The 9,878-nt window shown below is 40.2% G+C and overlaps 1 protein-coding gene across 1 annotated transcript in view; it reads left to right on the forward strand.

Moving 5' to 3' along the window:
• Ptpmeg (protein tyrosine phosphatase Meg) overlaps positions 1–9,878 on the forward strand; it is a 422,625-nt gene that overhangs the window by 283,793 nt on the left and 128,954 nt on the right. The gene's annotated exons all lie outside the window — the stretch shown is intronic.

A 9,878-nucleotide genomic window follows, 5' to 3' on the forward strand; every position in this document is an offset into this window, starting at 1 on the left:
GCTAAAAAACAGGCGTTAGGTATCTATCAGTGCCATACTCACATCTGTAATATTTCTATCACGTATTCACCTGTTTATTTTGTGTATTTACCTGTCTTCTGTTCATTTGTGTATATACCTGTCTACTGTTTGTGTATTTACTTGTCTACTGTTTGTGTATTAACCTGTCTTCTGTTTGTTTGTGTATTTACCTGTCTTCTGTTTGTTTGTGTATTTACGTGTCTACTTTGTGTATTTACCTGTCTACTGTTTGTTTGTGTTACCTGTGTACTGTTTGTTTGTGTATTTACCTGTTCTGTACTAGCCTCACAGACAAACACAAACAATAGCAGTTACAGTATGAATGATTAGTGTGAAAAATAAGTGTATGGATCATGTTTTTTTATTTTGTTTTTACTTCTGTTCCGCAAAAAAAAAAAAATAATAAAAAATAAAATAAATTTTAGCTATCTTTTTTTTTTTTTTCTGTAGGAAGGAGAAGATTCCATAATATTCCCGTCTGTTTTGAGCGTCCTGTGGGAAAAAAAAAAATACTAGAAGGGAAAAAGTAATATCGATTTTGTACAAAGCTCAAGGAAAAGAAAATGGAGAATTCCGTTTTTCTTTCCCTTCCCTTCCTTTCCCTTCCCTTCTCTTCTCTCTTCCCTTTCCTTCCCTTCCCTTCCCTTCCCCTCCCCTTCCCTTCCCTTCTCTTCTCTTCCCCTCTCTTCTCTCTTCCCTTCCCTTCCCTTCCCTTCCTTTTCTGCCCTTTCGTCATTTTCAGTTTTTTCCTCCCTTCTGTTTTTGTAGTTCTTTTTCTTCTCTTCATTCTCTCTCTCTCTCTCTCTCTCTCTCTCTCTCTCTCTCTCTCTCTCTCTCTCTCTCTCTCTCTCTCTCTCTCTCTCTCTCTCTCTCTCTCTCTCTCTCAGTGCAGTACAGTGTGGTGTGGTGTGTTTTGTGTGTACTGTGTTGTTGTTGTGAAAGTGTGGGAAGACACCCTAATGGCCACACACACACACACACACACACACACACTTAACCCCGGTGCTCATGTCTGCAACTTCGGATTACGAGTCTGCAGTGTGGATGGATACTGTAACAAGGAGAGTGGATGTGGGAAGGTGTGGGTGTGGGTGTTAAGGTGGATGACGTGGGTATGGGAAGGTGTGGGTGTGGGTTAAGGTGGATGATATGGAGGCGAGTGGATATGGGAAGGTGTGGGTGTGGATGAAGGGTATAGAGAGGATATGGGAAGATGTGGATGTGGGTGTGGATAGGTAGTGGATGAGTGGATATAACAAGGCATGGAAGAGTGGATAATGTGGTTAGAAAGTTTGTCACCATCCCACATCACTACTCTGGCACTAATACGTACCGTCCATATTGAATACACACTAACATTTTTATATCATGTGTGTTATGGCAGACAGGGTAATATATTTTCAAGAATACATTTATCACGTCTTATAAAATCAAAATCATTGTCTTTGAAGTTATCTCAGAGAAGTTAAAAATCAGTTCTCAATTCTTCCTTCAATATGCTTCGTAAACTGGACGCGCTTTTTTCATATATATAAATTTCTAGATAAATAAATACAATTCCTTCTTAATGCTAATAATGTTGGGAAGTTTAGAGGTTTGAGGTATAAAAGAATAGAGTGTAATTGAGTTTAAAATTTTGAGCAGAAAAGAAGCGTTTGAAATTGAATCTGTCGTTTGGGGTTTGTGGGAGTAAGAGTTTGAATGTCGTTGGCCTCTCTCTCTTTCTCTGTCTCTGTCTGTCTGTCTGTCTGTCTCTGTCTCTCTCTCTCTCTCTCTCTCTCTCTCTCTCAGGTATCTCACGTCTTAGGTTTGGCACAGTCTGCTGGTGTGGGCGATGGCAGTGGAAGTAAAAAAATAAGAGAAATAATCCTAAATAGACACTGATAAATCCCCGTGAGCCGTCCCGGGAAAACACGAGAGCGGGATTACAGGAAGTAGTGATGATAGGGGTACCGTTAATCCCCCTCCCCCCTCCCCCCTGCTGGATGCGCCCCGGATAATTACAGTCATTTCCCACACGTGTTGGTAATGATTGCGAAGCTTGCGTGGAGAGAGAGAGAGAGAGAGAGAGAGAGTCTGAAGTGTAGTAAGATGTTTTGATGGTGAGAGAGAGAGAGAGAGAGAGAGAGAGAGAGAGAGAGTGAAGTGTAGTAAGATGTTTTGATGGAGAGAAATGACCCCTAAGAGAGGGAGAGGTCCGTATTCTCGTCAGGCTTTCCACTGTTATCGTGTGTGTGTGTGTGTGTGTGTGTGTGTGTATACCTTCATCGGCCCACACGTACCGGTATAAAACTCCTTCAGTGTGTGTGTGTGTGTGTGTGTGTGTGTGTGTGTGTGTGTGTGTGTGAGAGAGAGAGAGAGAGAGAGTGTGTGTGTGTGTCAGATCAGGTGCACATCTAGTGTACACCTGACCCAGCCACTCCCTGACCTAACCTAACCTTATATACATTAACAGTTACCCGACTGTACCACGCCTACACACACTCACTCTCTCTCTCTCTCTCTCTCTCTCTCTCACACACACACACACACACACACACACACACACACACACACACACACACACACATTACATCTAAACATTTATACTGTATATACCTATGGACACATACATAACTCGTTTATTTATTTATTATCGCCCCGTTTAGAAGGCGAAGCGATAACGTTTTTGCCTGCCTGTGTATGTGTGTGTCTGTGTCTGTGTGTGTACCCATTACATCTCATGAACGGCTTGAGCTGTCAACATGAAACCTTCAGGGTAACAAGATATGGCCAAAATCATGGACTTGGCCAACAGCATAGTCTGGCATTCGTGGCCAGCATGATTTTCTTTCATTTATTTTTTTGAGACGGAAAGTTCAGGCTGATATTTTTGTCGGGCCTTTGAAAGTTTTTTTAAATGGTTGAAAAAAATAATAGTGACATTTCTTATGAATGGAGGACACCTGTAATCTGGTGTATGGATTAGTTTTGTATGTGTTAGTTTTTCCTTCCTATGTTCTGTGCGTTGTGTGTTGGGGGGGTTAGTGATGTGCGTGTGTGTGTGTGTGTGTGTGTGTGTGTGTGTGTGTGTGACTTTCCTTACACCTTTATTTACCTGGGTTGTTTGGTTGGTTAAGGCGTTCCAACCGGATGTTACGTATAAGAGTTTACACAAGGGGAATTAGAGCTTACCTTTAGTGTAACTCAGGGGGGAGCGACTGGTTCTTTTACCTTAACTTGGCCCAGATTTTCATCCTTATACAACTTATTTCTCGTAGCTCAGTGGCAGAAAAAGACAACGGTGAAATTTTCTCCATAGCACTTCTTCGTGACTAGCATTGTATTCTAGCAGTTAATACTTGCAGTTCGACAGTAAAGATGGAGAGATGGCAATTTTAGGCCAAGTTATAGTGGAAGGAGTGGATGTAAGCGAATGGGGGTGGATGGGTGAAAGTGAATATTGAAAGAGTGGATGAGACGTGGAGAGAAGGAAACACACACACACACACACACACACACACACACACACACACACACACACACACTACTAGAAATGGTTTAGTCTACCCACAATCACGTAGGTTTTCTGTCGAGCACACGTTTATCATTTTCTGTGACGGGGTGGGGGAACTGCAATAAATTTTGTGGTACGTTTATTATTATTATTATTATTATTATTTTATCATCATCATCATCATCATCATCATCATCCACACATCGTTTCCTATCCCAAGGTGAGAGAGAGAGAGAGAGAGAGAATCCACACTCCCATTCACTCACTAGTCCTTCCCTGCGGCACATAGGATTATACTGAGCCAGGGATATACTGTGGGTGGCTAGGGAGCTTAGACATATCCGTCAGTAATACCTTCAGTACAAGTTTTCTTTCTCGGAGCATAAAATTGTCAAGAGGGACTGAATAAAAATGAAAAAAAATGGGATTGTGTGAAGAGATGATACACACACACACACACACACACACACACACACACACACACACACACGAGAAAAGCAAGACAAGACCTCAAAAGGTGACTTTCCAGAGTGTAAACACTGTGGAGGAGATACTAAAAAATGCAAAGAATCTTATGGAAAAAGAGGAGTTCAAAAATGTATGGATAAAAAGATGCCCAACACAGGAGGAACTGGAATTACTGAAAGAGAAAAGGGAGGAAGCAAAAACAAAAAATGAGGGAAGATCAGAAGAGGAGAACATTTTTTTTTTTTTTTACAAAGTAATAGGATTGCAGGTACGAAAGTGGTACACAAACAGGATGGAATAAAAAAGGAGGAAGGTAGTAGAACCATGTCATGACAAGTATATAAACAAGATGATTAAGTTGATGTACTCAAATGTGGATGGAATGGTATCTAAATTACTAGAGATGAATGATTATGTCAGAGAAAATGAACCACAAATAATATGCCTAACTCAAACAAAATTAACACCAAGGATATCCAATGACATACTAAACTTAGAGGAATACAATATATGGAGAAGAGACAGAAATTAAAAAAAAAGGAGAAGGAATTATAATATTAACTAAGAAAAATCTAAAAGTCAATGAAATAAAACTAGATATACCATCACAAGTAGAACTGATTGCAGTAGAGATCGACACATCTGAAGGTAAAGTAATTGTAGCCAATTTGTACATGCCACCCAGATCAAACACATGGGAAAAGAGACGAATATGAGGACCTGGCAGAGAGTACAATTCAGAGTTTAAGATCATTACTACATAAAATGGAAGAGAAATCGGAAAGAATTATACTAACTGGAGATTTTAATACAAATATAAATTGGAATACTCTAGATATAAATAGCCAAGAAAGCTGTTGGGACCAAAAGCTCCTGGATCTCGTGCAAGAGTTTTTCCTAACGCAACATGTGAGGGAAACCACCAGAAAAAGAGGACTCGATGTATCTTCAGTGCTAGATCTAATATTAACTAGGCAAGAAGATGATATTGACAGTTTAATATATGACCCTCCACTCGGCAAAAGCGATCATGCAGTACTAAATTACAACTTCAAGATAGCATATGACATAGTTAACAGCAATGACAGTTACAAAAAGAGCCAAAACTATAAAAAGGGAAATTATCAAGACCTAAAGAAGTATTTCTTAGAATTTGATTGGGAAAATGAGCTTAGAGGACAAGATTTAAATGCTGTATATAAAAAATAATGTGAATTTTATGAAACAGGAGTCCAGAAGTACATCCCACAGCACAAAGAAGCAGATAAGAAAATACAGAAATGGTTCAATGCAGAATGTAAAAAATCAAAAGAAAGAAGAGATTTGTTGTGGAATAGATACAGAAGACACAATAGTGAAAGGGCGTATAATAATTACAAACAGGCAAGAAACGATTATACAAGAACAAGGAGGGAAGCCCAAAAACAGTTTGAGGAGGATATAATAAATAAAAGTAGTGATCAACCAAAGCCGTTTTACAGCTACATCAGAAGCAAAACCAAAGTAAAAGATATTATACAATCCATTACGGACGAAGGAATCACCTATACGCAAGAGAAAAGATATTTGTGAAGCACTAAATAAGAATTTCCGATTAGTTTTTACAGAAGAAAAATATTTTGAGAGGGACTATGTGGAACATGCATGTCCACACATACTACCAGATATACAAATAGCAGAAAAAGTAATACAGGAGGAGTTAAGTAAATTAGAGGAAAAGCAAGTGGTCCTGATGAAATTTCATGTTGGGTACTACGAGAATGTGCAAAGGAGTTAAGTAAGCCATTATTTTTGATTTTCAAGAAATATTTGAGTCAAGGTAAACTACCTGATATTTGGAAGAAATCAAATATTATCCCCTTATTCAAGAAAGGAAATAGACAAAATCCACTCAACTACCGACCAGTATCACTGACCAGTTTTGTAAGCAAGGTATTAGAAAAGCTTATAAGAAAAGCTTGGGTAAATCATCTAGAAGAACACAGTATGATAACAGAAAGACAGTTTGGTTTCAGAAAAGGAAAATCATGTGTTACTAATCTGTTGAGCTACTATGACAGAGTAACAAACACAATACAGGAAAGGGAAGGATGGGTGGACAGTATCTATTTAGATTTCAAGAAAGCTATTGACACTACCACATCAAAGACTTTTATGGAAACTGTACCATCAAGGAGGAATTCGAGGCAAACTGTTTAGTTGGATGCAAGATTTTCTCACAAAAAGAGAAATGAGAACAGTACTAAGAGGAAACTACTCATCATGGAAAGAAGTGACTAGTGGAGTACCACAGGGTTCAGTGCTGGCACCAATCATGTTTTTAGTGTATATAAATGATATAAACAGTAACACTGGAAATGAGAGCTATCTGAATATGTGTGCAGATGATGCAAAAATACAAAGGAGAATTACTAACACAGACCCTTGTAAAGAGCTACAAGAAGAATTAAATAAACTTCATGAATGGAGAAATACATGGCAAATGGAATTCAATGTGGACAAGTGTCATCTAATCAAGTTTGGTAAAAGTGGAAAAAGACCTGATTGAGATTATAAGTTAGGAAATAAAACCCTATACACATCAGAAAGAGAGAAGGACCTAGGTGTGATTATCAATAACAGACTATCTCCGGCTGACCACATCAGCGAGAAGGTACGGAACATGTATACACTGCTTGCAAATATGAGAATAGCATTCACATACATAAATGAAGACATGCTAAGAAGGATAATAACATCATTCATTAGACCAACCCTGGAATATGCATCAGTAGTCTGGAGTCCTCATCTCAAAAAACACATAGACAAGATTGAAAAAGTTCAAAGGGCCGCTACGAGATGGATACCAAGCTTAAGGGACCTAAGCTACGAAGAAAGACTAAATAAACTTAATCTACCAACACTACAGGAGAGAAGGAAAAGAGGTGCATATCAGGGAAGGAGAAAATAGCCATAAATGATTACTTAACATATGGAGAAGCATCAGCAAGAGGACACTGCAAAAAACTGCATAAGAAGAGAGGTGATAAAGACGTAAGGAAGTTCAGTTTCTCAAACAGAGCAATTGATCAATGGAATGCACTACCGAATGAAATAGTGTGTGCCAAAACAATTCACAAATTTAAGGATATGTACGATAAATATGGTTTAAGACACGGGACAGTACGAGCTGGACTCATTCCTGTAAAGATACAATTAGGTACGAACACACACACACACACACAGACACACACACACACACACACTGAAGGAGTTATACTGGTACGTGTGAGCGGATGAAGGTACACACACACACACACACACACACACACACACACACACACACACACACACACACACACACACAAGAGGGACGTGAAAACCTTTTAAAAGAACACCCACAATGAACGCAGTTTTTCCGGTTTAAAAATACACAGCTTCCATTGACTTGCATCCACCTACACGTACAGTATGTTGTGTGTGTGTGTGTGTGTGTGTGTGTGTGTGTGTGTGTGTGTGTGTGTGTGTGTGTGTGTGTACCTTCATCCGCCCACACATACCTGTATATCTCCTCCAGTGTGTGTGTGTGTGTGTGTGTGTGTGTGTGTGTGTGTGTGTGTGTGTGTGTGTGTGTGATTTCCTAACATCGTTCTTAGCGGATTGTTCTGGACATAGCACCTTAAGATTTTCCAACATAATGTCTTCAGCGACTTATACTGGACGTAGCACCTCAGTCTCTTAGCTGATTTTATTGATGAAAAAACAGTATACATATAATGCATTTCTAAGGTGTAATATGCAAACTAAATCGCTAAGGAAGGGTTACTGCGGTTTTCTTTGCTATTTGGAATACAGGGTTCCTCCTTCAGTGGAAAAAAGGCAAAGGTGGTGGTGGTGGTGGTGGTGTTGATGATGATGATGGTGGCGATTTGTTATTCGTATTATTAGCTGCAGTGATAGCCAACAAGTCAGTGAGTCGCCAGCGTTCTTTTTCTTTTTGTTCTTCTTCTTCGTCTTCTGCTTTGGCGGATTTGTTAAAAGGAGGCCTTTGGAGACATGGAAGTGGTGCCATGTATGGTAATTATTCATGGAGAATATAAATCTTCTGACGCCTGTGCTGGCGCCATCTAGTGACAGCTTTAGTAAAAGTGCTTAAGTTAGGCATATCAGACAAAGTGGTCTTATTAAAGGTTGTTTGACATGGCTAGGTACGGTACTTTTTACAGCAAACTGAAACAAGAGTCTCGCCGCAGGTCCCACAGCAATTTTACTCTTGTCTTCCCTTTCATTATTATTATTATTATTATTATTATTATGTTATGGAAAGTGGTAAAGAGAGTTACACAGGGTGATAAAGATGTAAGTCGGGGAGTGAAAGATAAAAATGGTAGATTGCTAATGGAGAAGGGAGAAAAAGTGAGCAGATGGAGAGAACACGTCAAGGAACTCTTGAACATAGGGAATGAAAGTAATGCGAGTGTCAGTGGCTGGAGTATGGCTGGGAGGAGGAGGGAGGTGAGAAGAGAGGAAGAAATCAGTAGGATGGAAGTTGTGAAGAAAGTCAAAATGGGGAAACCCTCAGGAACTGATGGAGTGTGGTGAAATGCTGAAGCGTAGGGGAGAGATGGTAGTATAATGGATGTGGAAGATGTGCAGATTGGTCTGGGAGGAAGGTAGAGTCATGGAGGATTGGAAGTCAGGTATAATTATTCCTCTGTACAAAGGAAAAGGGGAAAAAGACGTGTATGGTAATCATAGGGGTACGGTATTTGTCTTGTGAGTGTTATAGGAAAAGTATATGGATGTTCAGTATATACACTGATGAGGTGATGAGAGGAGTGAAGACACGAGTAGTGGAGAGGGGGATGGCATTGGTAATGAATGGTGATGGGTGGAATATCTCAAACTTGATGTATGCTGATGATACAGTGCTACTTGCAAGTACCGAACAAGAGCTTAGGAGACTAGTGCAGAGTTTAGTAGATGTCTGTGAGCGTCTTGCCTTGAGAATAAATGTTGAAAAGAGTAAAGTGATGGTTATTGAGAGACAGTGACTCCTAGTGTGATGTTATAGTGAATGGAGAGAGACTAGAATTGGTGAGAGCGTTCACATACCTTGGTACAGTGCTAGAAAAGAGAGGGAAATGTGCAAGAGAAGTGGAAAGTAGGCTGACACAAGGAAGGAAAGTGACTGATGCTGTGAAGGCCTTGACAAGAAACAGAGGCGTGAGTGTTGCAGCTGCGTGAGACCTACATGAAGGAGTGTTTGTGCCAGCTTTAACATACGGATGTGAGACTATGGTGTGGCATGAAAATGAAAAGAGTAAGACCATTAGATATGGGACAGCTGAGGAATGTATGTGGAGTACAGAGAGTGGATAGGATACGGAATAATGTGATTCGTGAAAGATGCGGAGTGAGGAAGTCAGTGGACACAAGATTCAAAGAGAATAGTGAGACTGTATGGTCATGTGGAGAGAACGATTGACAGTAGTGGTGGAAAGGGTATATCTGAGCGAATTTGAAGGAGGGAGGGGGCGAGGGCGAGATTGGCCAAGAAGAAGGTGGAGAGATATGGTGGATAAGTGTGTGAGGAAGAGAGGTATGGAAGTTAGTGAGGCGAAGTGACTGACAAGAGATCGAGCTGGCTGGATGAATTTTGTGCGGAGAAGCGCATGACCAGGGATTTGGCACCCCTTTTTAACGTGACAGCGTCCGGATTGATTCTTATCAGATAGGTATATGTGAAGCTACAGAACGTGGTGAAATTTTGTGGCCTATCAGATGGAGCCAGGATTTCGAGGGCTTGAATGATGAGCGAAGGGAAGCGTGGCCCATTGAATTGGACAAACTTTGGCTGTCTGGACGTTGCTACTCCTCACCCCGCCTTAGGGTGGGATAGGAGATGCGGATG

The sequence above is a fragment of the Coenobita brevimanus genome, chromosome 99, assembly GCF_032717465.1.
Source record: "Coenobita brevimanus isolate Jiangsu-jjx chromosome 99, ASM3271746v2, whole genome shotgun sequence".
Classification (NCBI taxonomy): Eukaryota; Metazoa; Arthropoda; class Malacostraca; order Decapoda; family Coenobitidae; genus Coenobita; species Coenobita brevimanus.